Below are 6,000 nucleotides of genomic sequence, written 5' to 3'. Positions count from 1 at the left end.
AACTAAATTTATTTAGAAGCTGATAGAGATGGTTGCAATGCCTTTATGTAGACACAGTTATGCAGATGATTCAGTTCTATACAGGTGTTTATTTCAGTACAGCGAGCACCTTTGTGCATTATGAGCACTTTTCTAAACTGATATATAGTTGAAATGGTGCAAAAACCAGGTGTAGACACTCCTAACATGTTGATGTTCGCATATTACAGCATAAAAATTGATTCTCTCTCTCTCAATATTTCCTCTGGGTGAGAAAATGACATCATTGCCTAAGTGCATTAGTCTGCTCCCCAAGGGGGAAGAGGGGCTGGGGAGAGGATGCCCTGGGAAGGCTGCAGCTAGCTGTGTGGCTCCCTCACCCCCTGGCAAGAGATAGGGGTTGGCCAGCAAAGCAAGCAGGAGGTGCAGTCCCCTAGTGTTCTATTAATTATATTTAATTCTGGTTAGTTTAATAAAAGTAAGGAAAGAGCATGGAAATTAGGAGCCCAGGGTTCTATTCCCCCCTGTCGCTGACTTGCTACATGACCTGGAATGAGACACTTTGGGTGAGGCTACATTAGGAGCTAATGCTGAACTTTAGATGAGAAGTTATGTAAGCTCATTCCTGAAACAACTTAAGCGTTAAGTGAGCTGACCAGATAGCATATGGGAGCCTTAAGCATATGGGCTACATCTACACGAGAAGTCTCTGTCAACTGAAGTGACTCTCAGAAAGGATTTCCTGGCAAAACTTCTGTTGACAGATCGCATCTACGCATAAAAGCAGATCAAAAGAGCAATCCACTCTGCCGACAGCTTGCCTGGCCCTCTCTCAACAGAACGTCTGTCTGGAAGCTCAGCAAACAGGGCGGCCTGGTGAACTGGAAGCCCTGTCTGTCGACAAAAGAGCCCTAGAGTGTCTACATGGCTGTTTTGTTGACAGAACGCTGTCAAGAGAGGCGCTATACCTGAACGGGGAGAGGTACAATGTTGCGGGTGGACGTGTCCGGTTTTGTTGACAGACTGTTGACAAAGTGCATTTTGAATGTAGACGCTTTGTAGATGCTTTTCACGGTAAAAGCTCAGTTTTGCTGGGAAAAAGCCTCTCATGCAGACGTAGCCTAGGTGCCCAGCTACCAGTACAAATCTGGCCATACACGGTGATGTTATCAGTAAGGAGTTTTCACACTGTGATGGATCTAAAAGTGCATCACAATAACTGCATTTTATGTGTGGTTGAGAAGCGGGCCAGGTCTGACAGAGCAGAGTTTTAAAACCTTTTAGGTGGGCTTTACTGTCAAACAAAAGAAATGTGAAGAATACATTTACAAATGTAAAGAATTCAGGAGGGATTTTGATAAGCTAGAAAGGGTTCAGAGATGAGTCACGAGAATGATTACAAGTTAGAAAACCTGCCTTAGAGTGACAGCGTGAATGAGCTCAATCTATTTAGCTTAGCAAGAGACGCTTAAGGGGTGCTTTGAATACATAGAATCATAGAACACTAGGACTGGAAGGGACCTCAAGAGGCCATCGAGTCCAGCCCCCTGCCCCAATGGCAGAACCAAGTACTATCTAAACCATCCCTGATAGACATCTATCTAACCTGTTCTTAAATATCTCCAGCGATGGAGATTCCACGACCTCCCTTGGCAATTTATTCCACTGTTTGACTGCCCTGACAGTTAGGAACTTTTTCCTAATGTCCAACCTAAACCTCCCTTGCTGCAGTTTAAGCCCGTTGCCTCTTGTTCTATCCTCAGAGGCCAAGAAGAACAAGTTTTCTCCTTCCTCCTTATGACTCCCTTTTAGATACCTGAAAACCGCTATCATGTCTCCCCTCAATCTTCTCTTTTCCAAACTAAACAAGCCCAATTCTTTCAGCCTTTCTTCATAGGTCACATTCTCTAGACTTTTAATCATTCTTGTCGCTCTTCTCTGGACCCTCTCTAGTTTCTCCACATCTTTTTCGAACTGCGGTGCCCAGAACTGGACACAATACTCCAGCTGAGGCCTAACCAGCGCAGAGTAGAGCGGAAGAATGACTTCTCGTGTCTTGTTCACAACACACCTGTTAATGCATCCCAGAATCATGTTTGCTTTTTTTTCAACAGCATCACACTGTTGACTCATATTTAGCTTGTGGTCCACTATAATCCCTAGATCCCTTTCTGCTGTAGTCGTTCCTAGACAGTCTCTCCCCATTCTGTATGTGTGAAACTGATTGTTCCTTCCTAAGTGGAGTACTTTGCATTTGTCCTTATTAAACTTCATCCTGCTTACCTCAGACCATTTCTCCAATTTATCCAGATCTTTTGAATTATGACCCTATCCTCCAAAGTAGTCGCAACCCCTCCCAACTTGGTATCATCTGCAAACTTAATAAGCATACTTTCTGTGCCAATATCTAAATCATTGATGAAGATATTGAACAGAACCACTCCTAACACAGACCACTGTGGAACCCCACTTTTTACACTGGAAGTACCTAAATGGGCAACAAAACATTGATAATAGGCTCTTCAGTCTAGCAGAGCAAGGCGTAACATGATTCAATGGCTGGGAGGTGAAGGGAGATCAAGTCAGACAGGAAATAAGGCACACATATTTTACAGTAAGGGTAATTAATCACTGGAACAATTTACAAAACATTGTCGTGATTCACCATCAATAGCAATTTTTAAATCCATACTGACTATTTTCTTAGAAGATCTGCCCTCAGAAATTATTTTGTTGAAGTTCTGTGGTCTGTTTTAAAAGGAGTTCAGATGAGATGATCAGTGGTCCCTTCTGGCTTTAGAATCTATGAAGAATACCCTATTCCTTTAACAGAAAAAACCCATGTCTTTTGTAAAGTTAACAAATTCCTCACAGCTTGTTGAACCCCAGTATCTTCCAAATTTCTGCACTCAGAACAGGCAATGTGGTTCTCTGTGTTGTCAGTAGGAGGGAGCAGGAGAGAGAGAGAGAGAGAGGGGAGAAATGTTTTTCTACCAGACCTTGGACAGGGCCTATACACCCAGACCAGTGTTTCTGTAAGCCGAGTGCTTGGGGAGCCACCCAGGAGAGATGCAGGTGCCACCCAGCGGATTAGCAGAGGGCCCACAGCCACCCACCCAGGGCAGCCTGTGTTTCTACTGGTAGTGGACATCCACACATGCCCTGGTGTGCATAACAAAATTCATTCTGCCCATGGATGGAACATATTTGAGAGAACACTGACCCAGATATGGGATAGGGCTACCAGGGTGTTTAAATTGCTACCCTGTCCTAATGTGTCTTTCTGCAAACACAAGAAAATCTGTCTGGTTTCAATCACTCCAGAAAGAGTCAGTTCAAAAACTTCCTACAAAGTTAAACCTTCTAACATCTAGTGCTCCCTTCCCTAACCCCACAATCATTCCATGCAAGCTCACATCTTATGTATTTTACTCACATGTGTGGCACTTAACCATCACACCAGACGACAGGAAGAACGGATGCTGTTTCACTACACAAAACACAGGAGGAGAGGAAAAAATGGCTGACAGATGGAATCATCTCCTTTTATGTCTTTATTTGCCATTTAGGATCCTTTTATTCCATCAATGCAAATATGCAGAACAGCCAGAAACCATGTTTTAAGCAGCACATACCAGTTGGCTGAGTATAACTAACTACATTCCCCAAGTAATATGAAATTAACAATGCACATCACCTTCCAGACAGATATTGTGGCAGCTGAGAAACACAGCAGGCAGCTTCCTTACACAGTAGTTTGGCTGTTAAAATGCTAGAACCATCACTCTCCATTTCTCAAAAAAAAGAAAAAAAATCCTATTATAATTTAAACACTATTTTTGCTATCTACATGATATATAAAATATAGACTCTGTTTACTTTATAACACCTTTTTCGATAAATAGCTCTTTAAAATATCTACTGTACATGTGTCCATGCACTGACATTTATATATATATATAATATATATACACATATACACACTTTGCATTTATATGTTTGAAAAAACAATAAATATATTTAAGATGGACACAACAAACTGAAGATATTCCTGCTTTTAAGATTAAAAAAAAAAAACAAGACAGTACAAAGAGAAGCAATGAGCACCATTCATGAACCAGGCATACCACAGAGCTACTGTCCTTCCTACCTGGGCAATGGGACTGTGGTTTATTTGAACTTAGTGGGCTCTTCCATGTGCAGTTTTTTGCTTTGGGATTAGCTTCAAATCAGCGATTGGCCGCCTGACCTACTTGTGTTGCACAGAGTGAGAACAAACCTCATGAATAAGCAAAAAGTGCTTTCTCAGCAGATACCTCCTGTGATTGCCTGCAATGGGATGAGAAGGAAGGTCCATGCCAGTGGATGTGACTGAGGGTTAAGAAGAAAGGAGCAGAGCTTTCCCTTCCACTGGACAGTTCAGGTTGGTGGTCCCATGGCGGCCTGGGGATTACTAGGAGGCCTGGAATAAGCACTAGGGGTCAGGCCAGCCCACGCACTTAGCAGGGGTGGTGGGATCCATGGGAAACAGAGCAACCCATCCTCACCTTGCATCGCCCCACCACCTCCCAATGGGATCACTCTCTTTCGCTGCAGCAGAAAGTTGAGTGACCCGACCCCATCCTGCTCCGCTCCTGAGCGACAGGGTTGGGAGCCAGGCTTGAGTGGGGGCAGCAGGCTGGGGCCAGATCGCTCCGCTTTCCACCACCCCAGAGAGTGTGGGGGTTGGAGATGGCAACCCCTGCAGCCAGCACTAGGCCTTTCAGTAATCCCCTGGGTCGCACCATTCAGGGGAGGGGGAATGTGGGTTGAGCAGTAGCAGGGCTGGGTAGAAGGGGTGGCATGGGGGTGGGATGGGGGCAGAGAAGGGATGGGAACAGGCAGGGAAGGGCCTGAGGTGGGGGGCATTGTCCCAGGCCCCGAACCCCTTTGGGACAGCACTGGAAAAGAGGATACGGAAAGGACTATAAAACCATATGATATATACGGAAATCCCCACTTCAGTGCATCTAGAGAAGATAACACTGCAGCACCAGGAAGTGGAGAACCTACAGCAATGGGTCTCAATCTTTTTGGCCTGTGGCCTATCCCGCTCAATGCAAACCTTTCTGTGGACCACCAGCCAACCCCTCAGGAAGATAATATGCATTTGCTTAGCTCTAAACACCTCAAACACCAAATTATTCATATTAGGCTACTGGATTGTAAAAACATAAATACGCAGCTATCCTATCAGGGGACCTATATTTAGATCTTACTGCATCTACCATGTTCATTTACTCAACCTTGTTTTAAACAAAGTAAAATATTAATGTACGTCCAAAACAAAAGGTTTCAACACTCTTTGTGGCGGGGGGGCAAACAATTTCTTTGGTTCCGGGGTCCCTGTCCCACAAAAAAAAAAAAACAGTCCCACATAAGTGAGAAGCAAAAAACTCCACAACCCTCGCTGATGTGGCTCCCCGGTTGAGACACCTCACTCCCTTAGTGCTACAGCCCCATGGCGGCGGGGAGAGGGAGCACCACGGTTCAGACTTTCCCACAGGCTAGATGAACTCTCTGGGGTTCTGCAACTATTAGATGTTGTGCCTCCCACTGCCCGGTTCTGGGATGGGGCCAAAACTGAGGGGTTCAGTGGGCAGGGGAGGGAGCTACCAGGGAGCAGGATGGGGATGAGGGAGCTGTTTGGGTGAGAAGTGGGGTGCAGGAAGTAATGGAGGGCGGTGTCTGGGGAGGAGGGAGGGTGCAGGAGTTAACAGGAGGTGGGGGTCTGGCCAAGAGGGAGGATGCAGGAGTGGGTTGGGGATGGGAGTCTGGGCAGGAGGGAGGGTGCAGGATCTGGCTGGGGATGCAGGGTCTGGGAGGGAAGGTGAAGGAGCGGAGTGAGGGTGTGGGGTTTTGGTGGGAGGAGAGGTGTGTGAAGGGGATGGGGTGCAGGGTCTGGACATGAGGCAGAGGTGGGGCACCAGGCTCTCTGCCACCCCCGGGCATCTCCCTGCTGCTCCCATTGGCCATGTCCAC

This window comes from Carettochelys insculpta, chromosome 2 (genome assembly GCF_033958435.1).
Source record: "Carettochelys insculpta isolate YL-2023 chromosome 2, ASM3395843v1, whole genome shotgun sequence".
Classification (NCBI taxonomy): domain Eukaryota; kingdom Metazoa; phylum Chordata; order Testudines; family Carettochelyidae; genus Carettochelys; species Carettochelys insculpta.
Note: the sequence above shows the minus strand (reverse complement) of the source record.